The sequence below is a fragment of the Coturnix japonica genome, chromosome 2 (assembly GCF_054131305.1).
Source record: "Coturnix japonica strain WE chromosome 2, WE-NBRP24, whole genome shotgun sequence".
Taxonomy (NCBI): Eukaryota; Metazoa; Chordata; class Aves; order Galliformes; family Phasianidae; genus Coturnix; species Coturnix japonica.
Genome location: NC_140664.1, coordinates 68,838,480 through 68,855,131, shown reverse-complemented (window position 1 = coordinate 68,855,131; position 16,652 = coordinate 68,838,480). Strand labels below are relative to the sequence as shown.

Here is a 16,652-nt window from a genome sequence, read left to right as displayed (position 1 = left end):
GCAACTTATTTTTACCATCCCTACATTTCAAAAGTCCTTAAAACTTATTTAGAGGGGAAATTGCAGTTATTTTTGTCTGCAAGGTGTTTGTATGACTAGCAAATATGTCTGGTAGCATGACTCAGCTTTAACATAAGAGTGACCTAGATCTTGCAATAGTGAACATTATCTCAGTAGTCATAGTTGAGAACATTTGAATGGTTCTGTTTTGCATAAGTGAGACCTTACACAGATTATATGGCAGTAAGCAGATCTCCTAGTAATCAGAACTGTTGTGCTTTATTGACAAGTGATTTGAGACAGTTTAAATGCTGTAAGTATCTTTTCAAAATATATATAGAACAAATAGAGCATATCATTATGTGTTATGGATGAGAGAGAGAAGTTAAGGATTTTACAATAGCTTTACTCAATCAAGATCACTTCCAACAGTTGGTACATGTTTACCATGGCACAAAACAGAGTTCAAGCATTTCAGAGACTCTGCCTGGTCTGTCTTTTGTCAGAAAGATAGAATTGTGAATCATCATTAATTAAATGACATCATACACTTTTATCCACCTGCTGATTGCTGCTAATGATACTAATTTGATCTTAAGCATGTTTAGAAAGAACAGTGTTTTGACAAAAATACCATTGCACAGGATATCTGTGGCCAGCACATCAATAGTTTGAGTTTAGCACCCTACTCTGAATACTATTTGACAATCATGGCTTTAGCTGGAGAATAGTGAACTGCATGTGTCACCTCAGTGAGTTATTCGGGTTCGCAAAGGTACAGGTGGACCAGCAAAGGTCTGATAAGTGATTGATTGAAGTACTTTTCTTCTTCCCTTTCCTCCTTTCTGTATTCCCTTCCCCTCCTCATCTTGTTGCTAGCTTCTCAATAAAGATATACTGATTTTGTTCCTTAGTTATCATTGAGACAATCATGGAGCAAGAGCAGCGCTGTTGCATTACTGTGCAATGGTCAGATACTTTTATGCTTTTTCTAGCAAATAACTCTGCTGCCAGTTTTTGATCACTAAAACAGAAGACATTCAGAGAGTAACACGTCAGCATTTTAAGGTGCTCAACTGGCTACATTACTTTAATAGCACATAAGTGATCACTGCATTCCACCAAAATGCTTACCTCTTAGTGGACCTAGGACTGTATCTAAAGCACTAAAAGGAGATGTGTCAGTGCCTAATGCTTTAAATCAGGCCTTTACATGAATTCATGGATGAGTTTACTTGGAAAATATTGACTGTCATTGGAAGACAGAAGCTGGACAAAATTACCAGCAAATCCTCTCAGCAAAGTAAATCTGTTGACAGTCAGCTGTCCTAGATTCTAGAGTGCAAAACAGCTCAGCCAGCTGCTGAGCACCAGTGGCTCAGAGAGTTGGGGAAATCAGACTCTGTTTGTAAGGATAATTGGATTCCATTTTGGGGAATTTGCAAACTTTTAATATTTTAAATATTGAGTAAAGGAAAAGTATTTTGTTTCCACTGTTGTGTTTGGAGGACCAAATGATATCTTCTTTCACTGGTTTCAATCCCTTAGGACCTTCCTTAGGACTTCAGCATCTATGTTGCTTTACAAAGGCCTCCTTTGTTGTTCTTGAGAAGGACTTGACTTCTCCTCAACCTTCCACCCACTCCCATAAGTGGGTCAGTAGAGAGCATACAGGGAGAGAAATGGCTCCATATGGAATAGCAGACATTATCTCCAAGGATCCCAAAATCACAAGTCCCAACTCAACAGCCCTCCCTTTTATCATTGGTAAGGTTTCAGTGAGGCTTGAGACTATAGCAAGGGTAAACACAGGGTTTTTATTTTATTTTATTTTATTTTGAAGTTATAAAAAACTCCCACTACTTCCTCTTGAGGATCTGTAATGTTTTCCTGCATGCCAGTAGAGGAGTGTATTTGCAGCAGTAACTCTATATGGTTTTGTCTCAGACAGTGCTAAACAAGGGGATTCTTTTTCATCCTTCTAAGCTGATTTTATGGGAAGGCTCTCTTTCTTCTGAGCCCAAACAGATACAGATAATAATTCACATCCTCTTCGATTTCTCTTTCCAGTTCTCCATGAATAACTGATAATCATATTGATCTTTCAACCCTATTTTTGGACTGCTACCCCATTATTAAGGATGTATGAGGGCTGTTCTGAAAATAATGCCTCCTATTTTTTTATGTTGGCCAATGACAAATGCTGATGGTATGGCAGTAGAGGCTAAAATTTCCAGCTAGTATTCCATTATGTTTCGTTGCTATGTGGCAGAGGGCAGTGGAGGGGCAGTCTGACATGGAGGTGCATATGAAGCAAAGGTGTGTCACTGTGTATTCCTCCACATGGAAAACATTACACCCACTGACATTCATCCATGCTTGCTGAATGTTTATGGAAATCAAAGAGTGGATGTGAGAACAATGGGGCAGTGGGTGGTGTGTTTCAGCAGTGTCGACAGCGAGAGTGAGTCGCCTCTTCTGCTACATATCTTTAGAAATGCAGCATGCAGGCTATTGTCCATGGATGGTGAAAATGTGGAGCTCGTGGTGGTGACTATGTTGAAAAATAGCATTTTCTAGCTTAGAATTTGCTTTATCAAATACTATCATTGTGCTCCCTGTATCTGGTGCATTTGCTACGTAAATAAATAGGAAGCATTACTTTCAGAGTGAGCTACATAGATCAAGGATATTAATTAGGCAGCATTGTGTAAACAGTATTTTCCAAAACCGTCACAGTTTTTTAGTAATCAAACATCACATAATAAAAGCTGATATGATGAAAATAATAATCTCCATCATTTTTGCTCAGGAAAATAGGATTGAAATATAAAAATCACAAAATCACAGAATGGATGTTACTTTCCCTAAAGCCAGGTCTGAATCACTCCCCTTAAAAGTAATAAAAATTATTACAATCAGTTTAATGAAAAAGGTTTATATACAGGTAATATATGTTAATGTTTTATGTACACATAAGATGGAGGCAGAGGAACTGAGTTCATCTAGGTGTTGGTGAGGCTACAAAATCCAGAGGTGGGGTGGAAAACACTTCCAAGAGTATAATTCTCAGGGACAAAGACAAAGCGAGGGATCCAGCAGAAAATGTGAAGGAGGAAAATGCTTGTGGAAAATGCTTGTTACCTTGAAAAACAATATAGATGGACATTCAGTGAAATGCTTTTGCTTTCTACTTATCCAATATAAGGAACAGAGGAAACCTTGAAAAGCTGGATCCCAGATGTGCAGAAAACCTAATCAGTTACTCATAATTATGTGGATAAAATTCATGCTCTTGAGTAAGACTGATAGATACACGAGTTCTGTTGGAAAAAAGAGTATTTAACTATTTGATTCTGATTAAAAGCTACTACACTGAAACAATAAAAATAAGCAACAAACACATTAGCTAAAAAAATATAATGAATAGCTATAAAAAAGCCAAGCATGTCAATCTTAACTGTTTGACTTTAGGGTCAAATTTCAGAAGCAATATGCATTCACTCTAAACCTTTCCTCTAAAAAGTCTGAGGCCCTTGCATTATGTCCTTCTGCCTTGTACCATCTTTTCTCTCAAACAGAGTAACATTACTTTCTAAAGCAACTGTGCTCTGTGGAGAGTTTTGAGTAGTGTTATAATTCTGCTGAGAGAAGTATATGCTACAAGACAGTCTGACTTCACAGAACAACTATTTATGTCACAGAAAATGTTTGTTGGCAGAAATGTACCTAAAAATAAATTCTTTCAAAAATCCGTGGTCTTGACCTTTGAAGGTAAAATCAAGCCTTTCTAATGTAAATAAATTTAAGATAAATTATGTTACTTTTTTTGTTGTTGTTGGTTCTCTTATTTGTTTTGTCAAATAAAAAACTTCTTGAAGCTGCCTGCTAGTAATACAGGAGACCTGGGAATGTAAAAGCTGCTCATCTCTAATGATCTTTGTAATGTACTTCTCCCACAGGTCACTGTTCAAAACTAGTTTGTTCTTTAGAGTGAACCAGTAGTTCAGCTCCCACGTAAAGCACTGCTTGTCCCTCAAATGTAGGCTTTCACTTCTCAAATTTGCCTGCTCAAATACATATTTGTATTATGCTGCCAGTGCCCAATTTAGAGCACAAATTCTTTAGGGCAGTATTAGTATCTTCCTTGCAAGCAGTAGTATATTCCTTGTAACAACTGCCCTACGTGTAAAGCCTAGGGCTTTGGAAAACTAAATAGAAGGAAAATACTTGTTTTGCCTTTGTACAAGTGAGAAATGGGATGTATTCAAAGACAGAGACTTATTTGTTTATGATCTCTATCAGTGATCGGTTCTCAAAAATATCAGAATATTCTTCTGATTTTTCTCATGGTAGACTGGAATTGAGTATTAGTAGAAGTTAGATATACCTTTCTTATGTAGCTGACATTCTAAAGCCTAACTCTTAACTCTTGGGTGGGAAACATTGTCTGCAGGTTTGGGAATACTAAATGGAAGCTAGATAATGTTTTGGCATTTAAAAATGCTTAGATTGGTATCTGCAGGGCAGTGCCTAAAGACTAAAGACCATCTCTTATCAATAATCTTAGGAATACTGACGCTGAAAGAATTCTTTTTTTTTAAACAACAGAATGTCTTACCAGTGGAGAGCAAAACAGAATGATGAGACCTAAATTAAATGCTTTTTAGTTAACAAATTTAGGAGTCATTTATCAAAACATTGATTAGTAAAAGGTTTGCACAGTTCTTACAGCGTGTCCACTGATGGATGTTGTCGTTGGAGATGGCAAATAATATTGCAAAGTGTCTGGAACCTTTTGAACTCGTCAGCATGATATCAGCAAGTAAAGCATCAGCAGTGCTTTGGTCTAAGAATGCTGGCACAGTTCAGTGTACTAGACTAACTTTTGTTCTAGGTGGAGGGGAATGACAGCTTGGTGGACTACTTTAGACAACTGATGTATTACAGATACAAAAGAATACAATCATGCAGGAAAACACCAAAATCTGTTGATGAATTTATTCAAACAGTGGCCTTTTAAGTCTCAGGATATGTTTTAGAAGATACCAGTATTAATATAATATATTCAACTGTCTCCACTGGACAAGGACAATACCTGATTCTTATCTGGGAGAGTTTTGGAAAATGGCTTAGCCACTTGAGTAGTTTTGCTGGCATAGTGCTGCATAATGCAGGGTCAGGAGTTATTGACAAGATGTCAGTATTTTCCTGTGCTTGTCATAGCATGGGGACTTGTGATATGTCAAGCTGCTGCTCTTTTGCAAGTGAGAAGCATCATCAGATTCAGTGAGCCAGTTTTTACCCGATAGATCCCTGAAGCAGCAGCTACAAATTGTGTTCTTGTGCAGCCATGGTGTGAAAAGAGGAACGGTACTCTTTAATACCAAATGTATTCATGCTTGCTAAAATCTACATAATAGTTTATTTTATTTTGTTTATTTTATTCTTTTTCATTTAGAAGTCATATAGAGATCTTCAACCTGGATTACCTGAAATAACACAGCTGATACTGATACAGTATTTTTTCTAAAGAGGATACAAATTACACCTTTTTGCAAGGGCCTGCTGGGTAATAGCAGAAACAAAACAATGGGAGATCAGTGTGAGAGGACAAACATAAATCTAAGATGCTGAATCCTAAGGAGGCAAGAGTAGCTTCCACTAGGAATAATTCTTCCTTTCTTATTTCCTGACTCCTTCCCCCAGTGTTTCTGTTACTCTATAGGACATCCTGTTACTCATTTAGATCAATAGTAGACTCTCTACACATTCGATTTTCTGTTCTTCATTCAGTTTTACAGACAGAATAGTTGGGAGGGAGTGAACAGTAAAGGGAAACAAGCAGCAATGCTAATTTCAATATTTCTTCATTTTGAAAACCTTGTTTTACATGAGTCTACCTTTTTTTATATTCAGTCTCTGCCGACAGAGTAGCATACTGTTTAAATGTGCATTTTAAGTGAATTTAATCTGGCTGAAAATATTGTCATAATGAGTTCTGGAGACAAAATGAGCTAAATGATGGTGCCTTGTTTTGGAAAGTCTGTATCATTTAGTTATGGTTTAATAAATGAAGAACTATCTTATGAAACCTTCATGAGCTTTATTAAAACTATATCATTCTGCATATAGCTAGAAAGATTACTGACAGGATTTCAGACCAGCTTCTGGGTCATAACACCACCATTTCAAAGATCAGATTTGATTTTTTGCTGCTTAGATTTATTTTCAAAATGGATGCTGAAAGGGGGTAGTGTTTGTATGTAGGTCACTCCGAAAGTAATGCCTCCTATTTGTTTCCATGAAAAAGAACACAACTGCATTATCTGATAGAGCCAAATTCTCAGGTATCAATGAATACCACTGGGTATCATTTTTTTCCGCACGAAGGAATTCAGTGACACACCTTTGCTTCATAGGCCCTTCCATGTCAGATGGTATTCTGTCTGTCTCTGCTGCCATCTGTCTCACATAAACAAAATATAACAAAATATTGGTGGGAAGTTTCAGCCTCTACTACCATACCACCAACATCCACCTCTGATGTAATGGGCCAGCATAAATAGGAAGCATTATTTTCAGAGCACTGTCCTAGAATAGTCACAAATAACACAATCACATCCCATCTGAATTTCACAGAAAATCATTTATTTTTTTATTCCTTAAATATCTTTTGATTTTCTGGAATTCTTTCACTTATTCTTTTAATCACTTTTCTGCATGCAGAACTGGCTATGGGTAGGAATCTATTTCTACTTCTTCACAGGTATTTTCACAGTGTAGTTGCTGAATCATAGAATCGCCAAGGTTGGAAAAGTCCGACTGTCTGCCTATCACCTACATTATTCACTTAACTATGTCCCTCAGATCAACATCTAAACATTTCACAGAATCACAGAATCACAGAATTATCAAGGTTGGAAAAGACCTAGAAGATCATCTAGTCCAACCATTACCAATACTTCCCAGCTAAATCATATTCATCAGCACAACATCCAGACATTTCTTTAACACTCCCATGGTCGGTGACTCCACCACCTCCCTGGGCATTGCATTCCAATGCCTAACTACCCTTTCTGAGAAGTAAAATTTATTAAACTTTATTTATTTATATATATAATATAATATAATATATATATATATAATATATTTATATTTCTTTTTATATTATATTTAATTTATTTATATTTCTTGAACACTTTCAGAGATGGTGACTTCACCACCTCCCTGGGCAGCTTGTTCCAGTGCCTGACTACTCTCTCAGATAATTAATTTCTAATATCCAACCTGAATCTCCCCTGGCACAACTTGAGGTCATTCTCTCTAGTCCTATCCCTAGTTATATGGGAAAAGAGGCTGACCCCCACTCACCACAACCTTCCTTCAGGTTCCTGTAGAAAGTGATGAGGTCTCCAGTCTCCAGTGAGCCTCCTCTTCTCCAGACTAAACAATCCCAGCTCCTTCAGATGCTCCTCATAAGAATTGTGCTCCAAAACCCTCAGCAGCTTTGTTGCCTTTCTCTTGACATGCTGCTGGGCTTCAATCTCTTTCTTGTAGTGATGAGCCCAAAACTGAACACAGTACTTGAGGTGCAGCCACACCAGGGCTGAGTACAGAGGGATGATCACTTCCCTGCTCCTGATGACAACACCACTTCTGATAAAAGTCAGGATGCTACTGGCTTTCTTGCCACCTGGGCACAATGCTGGATCATGTTCAGCTGAGCGTCCACTAATTCTTCCTGATCTATTTCTTCCACACAGTCTTCCAGTCATTCCGCCCCAAGCCTGTATTGTTGCCTGGGGTTGTTGTGACCAAAGGCAAGACTCAGCAGTTAGTTTTGTTGAACTTGATCCCATTGGTCCCAGCCTAGTAATCCAGTTATCCCTCCGTAGGGCCTTCCTATCATGTGAACAAAGCCATATTTCCTATACGCTTGACACTCTGAAATTGTCTGATGTGACCGAAAGTGGTAAACGTGTTCAGAGGAAAAGCAGCTTTTTTCTTATAAGCATTACACATCAATAGGGGAATTTCAAATAAGAAAAAGGTTTCTTCAGTTGGATTAAGACAATGAATATAGAACATCAGTGAATGAAAAGAAAGTGTATCGTACTGTGGTATGGATCCAGACATCTGGAAAATAAACCATTTTCTTTCTTATTTTTTATTCCCTCAGAAGGAAAGTGTACAAGAGAAAAAACAAAGAAACAAAAAAATCTCATTCTGATTTGTCTCACATATTTTTGATTTTTAGCCCGCTTCACCTCACTGCTTTTGTAAGAGATTTTACTCAGCTGCCTCTGTAAAACTTTCTTTTACTGTGAATTTTAATAAAATTTTGACAGCTGTCATGCTAGGGATCTACTGACAATGCTGCCTGTCAGGCTGGCCAACTGTGTCACTGTTTCCTTGTTCTTCCATCTGTCTGTCTTTCTGTTTGTCATTTTTGTCCCTCTCATACTATAAGAAAATGCCTTTAACATAAGGAACATTGCTTTTTCAAGGTGTTTCGTTCAGTACCTAATGCAATCAGTACTAAAGCATGTCATACACTTGTGTTTTATTCAGTTTATTCATTTCCCCTTTCTAACTGAATAACTCCTATCAGGAGAAAAAAGATCTGCCCTCTGTTATACCAAATACAGGAAATCATTGCAATTATAATTTTGACAAGAGTCTAAGATGTTTAAAGAAGGCATTCACTTCTGTCAGTGCTTACTTCTTCACTAAAGCTGAGCTCATGCCTTTATGCAAGGATCGAATAATCCAGTCAACTAATTAACTATACCTTCTGTCATTTTTTTGAACTTTTTCATTTGGGATTGCATGAATGTTTTCCACTGTAACTTAGTGAACCTAATGTAAGATAGGGAATTGTCATTTGAGCTAATCTAGACATATTTTTTCCTCTATTTAAGGAATAATAAGGCTACGAGGACACATTTATTACACATCAAATTATTCAGGTCTTTTGTGTTCGGTGGAGCTCATTTAAACAAAAATCTGATAAAGGAATAAATATATAATCATAAGTAAAGTAATGCATACTGGATATAGATGATGTGCCTAATTCTAATGTTAATGGACTTAGGTGCCAGAAGATAGACATTTATGCTTCTGTATTCTACATTGCATAAATCACCTGATTAAGTATGTTAAGCTTATATGCTAGCAAAATGTACAGCTCTGTTCAAGATTAACCCTTAGTATGCATATCCATCCCCACAATCTTCTGGCTCATGGATGCTCCATAACTACCCCTGAACTCTTGACATTTCTCCATCATTTTCAACAGGAAATGCTACTGCTACTTTCTGCTTGCCTGATTGCCTGCTAAAGTCCATCCTTATTGGCACTGGTCACACCAGGTCCACCTGCTGCAAGTTGCTTTGCAGTCTCACCATCTACATTCTTGAATTTGGAAAACTGGTCACCTTTTTTAGTACTGCTGTGTGAATGAATCTTAATCTTGAAATTAGAATATTAAAGATGAGATAAGTCCTGGTATCTAGAAGTGGTATATACTGGAGTCCTATGAGACACAGAGATACATAGCCAGACAAAACCTTTCTCCAGTGTATATCTTATCCTTAGAGCTATTACCTTGGAAAAACTCCTTCATATTTCAGATCACATTCCCCTTTTCTTAGTTATATTCTATTTGTCAGACATGGCCTAGCTACAGAATGGCCAATGTCAGAACACTCAGCTATGCTGTTGACCTCTCAGTCTGTGTAGAAATAGATTTTCATCTTTTGTGCAAGCTTGTATTTTGCTAAATGATTAAATAAAAACAAAACACAACAAAACAAAACCTTGTAAATACCACTTGTTAGGAATGATCTGTCTATTGATCATATTGATCTATGAGTGTTAAAATCCACCGCAGGAACTACTCCCTGTATGACTTGATACTTCATTCTGAAGCATGCTCTCAAAAACACAAATACCAGATTAATTCATAGAAGCTCTTTTTTTCAGGGTCAATCCCATGTTTCTTTAAAACTGTCATAACATTGAGGAGAAAGCTGTGCACATGTGAGAACTTGAAAGCTTGGACACATTAGGGAAACAAGAAGTCAGTTTAGTATTGTGCATTAATGAAAGAGAATGAAAATAAAAGTCAGCTGAAAGCAAATCCCACCTGCATACCACTTCAACAGAGTCTGAAGCAAAGGACATGTGTGACAGTGAAGACAGAACATTATGCAGAATCATCAGGGAAATTATGTTTTTCCTTTTTTTCTTTTTGGTCATTCAAGACTTATGTTCACAGTAATGAGGCTTCAGGGTTTATGCTGCGTTGAGATGAACTGCACTTTGCATCACTGTCTTCACCTTCACATCTAGGGCTGTTGCCTTCACCTTCCTACTGCTACTAGCCCTGAGGCACGTGTTATCTCATATCCACATGCATTCTGTCATGTCTCATTCTTTGAATGAATAAAAATCATTTTCAGAAAATGGAAAATGGTGAGCAGGATTGAATTCTGTAGATACGCATGTAGGAGAGATTCTGCATGCAGATTCCCACTTTCCTGCCTTCAGGTGGTAGCTGTAGGAAGCAAACTGCCTTGACATTTCTGTCTTTCCTTTGTGGAAGCCTCATGAGGTTCTGTTCAATCACAGAATCACACAGAATCACAGATTCACTGGTGTTGGAAGGGCCCACAAGCGATCATCAAGTCCAAAGCCCCAGCTAAAGAAAATACCCTACAGTATGTTGCATAGGTAGCTGTCCAGGCAGGTCTTGAATGTCTCCACAGAAAGAGAATCCACAACCTGTCTGGACAACCTGTTCCAATGCTCTGTCACCCTTGCCATAAAGAAGCTCTTCCACATGTTAGTACGGAATTTTGTATGCTCAATTTCAAGTCTGTTTATGCATTACCTCTTGTTTTCAACAGAACATTCAGCTCCAACTCTAAGGCAGGGATGACAAGTTTGATCTAACATAGCAAACATAGAATGGATTCAGCAGCAAGACAACTTGGATGGACTTCATTTGGGTTCACTGAATACTGAACAGCAACACTATAAGAGGTTGGACTTCTGCTCCAAAATTTCTGTTTTCCCTCTAGGCTTGCTGGGACAAAAATATGCTGCTCTTTGCAAGAATTAGGGTGAATCTCGGTGTATAGCGCTTTTCTTTACATGTTCTGTTTTTCTGTTGTAAAAATCTTTTAAAATACTGAATGTATATTTTTATTGTATGAGGTCATTTCTACAATAGGTTCATACTTTGAACTACCGGTTAGAAAACTTCTTAAATAACTATTAATAATGAATCAGACAGATTTAGAGTCAAGGGCCAAATTCTTTTATTTTGAACTTTGACTTTATTGATTAAAAATCATTTCAATTTAAAAGATCCCTGCAGGGATCTTCACTTGTGGACTGTTTCTCAAGGCTTGATTTGCATATCACTGAGACCTGTTTTCACTTGTTTTTCCCTCAGATGATATCCTTGCAATATCTTTCTTCTCTACCTCCTGGCAATTTTATAGACTGCTCTTCTATGGCATGCTAATATCTTTGCCACAAGCCAAAAGAATTTGCATAAGACAGAAGAGGATAATCCTCGGTTACAGTTTTGTTTTATGATCAATATGGTGAACAACCTCAGTTCTGAGCCTCATACAGGTAATAGAGCCAGCCATGGTGAAGCAAGCATGTAGTTTGTTCCAAAAGTAATGCCTCCTGCTTGTTTCCATGAAGACAACAACATATGTAAATAATGTATAAGGCAAAGGTGTGCGGTTGAGTTATTCCACATGGAAAAATTTCACCTGTTGACATTCATCAATGCTTGCTGAATGTTCAAGGAGACTAAGAAGTGAATATGAACACAGTGACATGGTGGGTGGTGCATTTCAACAGTAGTAACAGCAACAGTGGGTCACCAGTGCTGGTGCAGACTGTTAGGACCATGGTGTGCAGTCTCTTGTTCATCGTAGTAAAAAAGCATAGCTCATGGTGGTGATTATGTTGAAAAATAGTGTTTTGTAGCCAAGAATCTTCTCCATCATATAATGTTATTGTGCTTATCGTATTCATTGTAGTTTCCATGCAAATAATTAGGAGGAATTACTTTCAGAGCAAGTAGTATACATAAAGCATCCCATTTAATTCAGTAGGAATATTGACATAGGTAAGGAACGTAGGTTGAAGCTTATGATTCCTGTAGAATTCTTCTTTAGCCAAACCAAAATATTATTCTGTGTTTGTATCATGTTCAATTAGAGTCTAGAAATTATTGTTTGTCTTTGAGATGCCATTCACATGACTATCTTTTCATAACTGATTTATGATCATTTATACTATATTCTCTCAGAACTGTGTTATGTGAAAAGTAATATTTAGATAGCCAAATATCTGACACAAAAAAAGTATATGACAATCAAACACACATGACTGAAAGTCCAAGAAAACACTTCTCTCAAGTTGCTCATATCTTTCTCTCTCCCTGTTTATGTTGCTTTCCTTTCAGTAAATACAACTGCAGATCTTTGGCCTGTGCCACATGTCAAATAAGCATAAGAACCTTCCCCTTGGAATTCAGTTTTCAAATTTCAGTGGAGCAGATATGTAAATTTCAACACTTTCCCTATGTAATATACACATTTGATCTGCCAGTATGTGCAAGGGGTGAGTTGTACATGCAAGAAACCATTTATGGTGATGAAGAAAATGATATATGGAAAAGAAAATACATTTAAAGCATGCACTGTGGCACGTACTGACTTTACCAGAGTAATTGAAGGAATTAATATTGAATACCTGATCGTAGGAGAAAAAAATACTGACGTCACTGAAAAAAAAAATAAAAAATGCAGAGAACAAAGGATTTCCACATTTTTTTCCCCTACTAAATTTTGGCAGATTCTGATCATCTTTTTCTGTGTGCTGTTTTTCTCATACCCAATGTGATGACCGAAAACCTTGAATGCAGATTTCGTATTGTTTTGCAGTTGCTGGGGAAATTGTAAGAAGCTGGAGTTTAGATTTGAAAGTATGTAACTACTAAATTTCCATCTGAATTAACATATAATACCTTTTTTAATTCTGTATTTATCACAGGAAATAGTTTTTGCTTGAAGTATATACTTCTGGGAGTATGTTAATTGTCCTGTGCCATAATATTGCTTCTGAAAGAAATACGTCTTTAAATATTAGTGTTCAGTAGGACTGTTCTTAATCTCTGCTATTATAATAAATACTGAATGTCAGACTTTTTCAAAGATCCAAATTGGAAATGTGCTTTTTATCTCACTAAAATGAGTGGAAGCTCCACATGTCATGTGCATTTCAAAGTAAAGAACTGTTATCCCAAATATGCATTGCAAGGATAATTGGAAAGGATTAATTTACTTCATGGGGATTTGACGAAGATGAATGATCTGTTGTGCTCCCAGGAAATTGGGAATTTGGAATTCTTTACTTTCAGTAGTTGAGAATTATCTGTGTAGTTTCTATGCTTGAGTAATTTTAAGTGCATCTGTTTTTGTAGTAATACAAAACAAAAACTCAGATTTTTCCTTTCTGAGGCTTATTCACATTACTACAGGTTTTTAATATGAAAATTTGAATATTGAAAATATGTTTTCCCTTTGGTTTTAAAATTTATACAATATTAATTCTTGCTAGTTTTAAAACAAAATCATGTATGCATTTATGTTTTTATATGCATAAGCACACCTAAGTTTAGGGCTTGATGAAAGCTAGTCTCAGTAGAATCAGTCTTTGTTATAGTTGTTTTGGATGTGTGCTGACTGAGGCAGAGAAATACAAATAGAGGATTTTGTTTTTCAGCCCTAGTAGTTAATCAAGTTCCTGTAACAGTTATCTAACCTCATGGTTTTACCCTACTTGCTTTGTCCTTGTTACTTTTACCCTTCTTAAGCAAGGCAAGTTTCTGCCTCAACATTCTACCTTTGACCTATCTGACCTTGACAATTTCCTTTCTGCTGTACATCAGGTCAATAATAACACTGAGCAAGCAATCTGCTTTCTAGCATATTGCCAGCTGTACAGGAGCTGTTATGAACTCCATAGAAAAGCTAAGATGTGGTGTAATACTTACATTCACCTGCAGTCAGCAATTTTATGGTGCTATCTTGGAAAAGCAGAGGGGATTGAGTGGATGTGCCGTGAAAGAATTGATGGAATGTCCACTTTAAAGCTGTCTTAAGAAGGAAGGAGCATTCTGCAGAAATCCAGTCCAGCATATGTGCTAACACAACAGCATTTTGGTTTGCTCTACCTCCTATGGGAAAGACTGCAGAGTTGTTACAGTTAAGCAGGCTGCTGTAGGCATCTCTGGGCTAGTCTCCCCTCAACAAAGAGATTGTCTAGAATCAAGATCTCCAGAAGTTGTATTTATACATATATATACATATACATATATACATACACACACACATACATATACATATATATACAAGCGATACTAATTTTATTAGTCAGTGAAAAAAAAACACCAACAACCAACCTCAGCTAATAATGGCAGGTACTTAAGAGTGGCTATAGAACTATAAATTAGCATTAGGGATACTTAAAGATAGTTTTTTCATCCACGAAACATGATAAACCAGTAGGCAATTTATGGTGATATAAATAATGATAATATAATCAGTGGGAATAGACATTTGAGACATTTGAGACAAGAGCCATGATGCTTAATGCTATCATCTATAATACATTTGCTCTATGTTTAGTAGTGCAGATTATAATTGTTTTTAAAGAATATCTACTGTAGATCTCCATTTTGAATCAGAATGACAAAAATAATTATCTTTTTACTCCTTTGAGCACTGGAGAATCAGCCATTAGTATTGAGGATGTACGAGTAACTATGCAGAAATATTTTGTCAATGCAAAGACTATGTTCACTCACAAAAGTGGTTTCACAGAGGATAAGAAATGGCTCAGACCCCCGAGTCACCAAAGTGCTTGTCAGATACCCAGCGTTAGAGCACCATCAGCAAATCTGGCTATTTGTTCATTGGGCAGCTGACTACTACCTGCTATTCACAGCTCAGGTTCCATGTTACTTTGCTCCTGTGTCAGCTGCCAGTCTTCTCCAAGTGATTCTACAAGAAATTCCATTTCTGCATCTTGAAAGTATCCATGTTTGTTGATACTGCGCATGACTAAAATGGTATTTTCATATTTCAGTAGTTGAAGCCCTTTAAAGCAGAGGGCTGCAAGTGTGAAAAAGAGATATGTTGTTCCCTAATGGCTTATTACCATCCCATTTGCAATTCATATCAGTTATAAATTGACTGAAATTTTTAAACACATAGCAGGCAGTTTAAACTAATGATTGTCTGGAGGTTCACATCTGACATGAACTAAGCTTCTGTTCAAAACAAATTGCAAATAATTCCTCCCTTAGAGTCAAAATGTCACTTTTTACATAGTGCATTGTTGCCAGATTGTGTCAGCTCCATTAAAATAAAACCAAATAAAGAAATAAATAAAACCATCTAGCTATCCACTGAGTGTTCTGAATATAGGGCGACCCTGTTATTATCCCTTATTTACAGAAACAGGGCTTTACATTTACAGGGCTCTGCACAGACTGCAGAGAGTTCATTTCTCCCTCAAAAGCCCCAGTTGTGGTGAAAGCCACGGGGGCCAGCAGAAGGCCTGGGCTGCCTAGCAATCCCCAGCAGGCTGCCCGCTGCCCTCCAAGCTGGGAGTACCTGAGTTCTTGCTTCATTCTTAAATATGCCTGCTCAAATGCTGTATGCTCAAAAGCTGTGTATGGGTGGCTGCAGTGTGCTGAAGGGACTTCGAGCACTGTGTGGATGAGGCACAACAGTCTCCCAGCCACAGACGTGGTAAAACAAGGTTAATCCTTCGTTGTATATAGGCAACCGCTTGAAGAAACAATTCAGAATTTGGGTTCAATTCCACCAGGATTTTGAAGTCCACACCTTTCTTGATGATAGCAGGGGAAGCTATTCAAAAGTACCCTATGGGGTCACCAGGAAATGTTTAATGCGTGATTGAAATTGGATTTCCCTTCAAAGAATAAGCCATCTGAAGGGGACTCACTGGAGAAATCTTGATGACTTGCAGCTGCTGATTACTAATTTTGAATAGGGAAGTATTTTGCTAATTTCTAAAGGGAATAAGCTTATGTAGAGGGGAAAAAAAAAAAATAGGTCAGTTCCTTTTGATCTAATCCTTATGTATTTTTGCTTTCTAGGTGTTGGCCACAGGGAGTCGGTTTGGGACAGTCTTTTTTTTATTTTTTCATGCAGTGTTACTGGGTCAGCTATCCTGGTTAGATGTTACTTGAAAGTCTGTGTTACTTGACTGGTTGTCTCAGGCTCAGTAAAAATAAGTGTTTTTTTTGTTTTTTTGCTTCCCCCCCCCCAAAAAAAAAATAGCACAAAGAACCCTCTTATGTACATCGAACTACTTGTTCAGTTGCAATTTATTTAAGTTTTCATCTTGAACTGTGAACTGATATACTTTGTACAGCATTGCGTGTCTCAAAAGTTTTTGCATAGTTCATAGCTTAACTGTTTTGTATTTGATTACTTTTTTTGGTCCCTTTTCCACTGAAAAAATGTTTCTTACCTTTTGCTAAAATGTTGAAATGATGTAGAAACCTGCTCAAGGAAAATTTTATT

General features: G+C 37.1%; 1 long non-coding RNA gene across 1 annotated transcript; it reads left to right on the top strand.

Annotated features, from left to right (window-relative positions):
- Positions 1–1,548: 1,548 nt before the first annotated feature.
- LOC146761926 (uncharacterized) lies at positions 1,549–12,835 on the top strand. Its single transcript, XR_014943537.1, has 3 exons — positions 1,549–1,767; positions 10,914–11,049; positions 11,465–12,835. It is a non-coding gene; the product is annotated as an uncharacterized LOC146761926 (long non-coding RNA).
- The last annotated feature ends 3,817 nt before the right edge of the window (positions 12,836–16,652 follow it).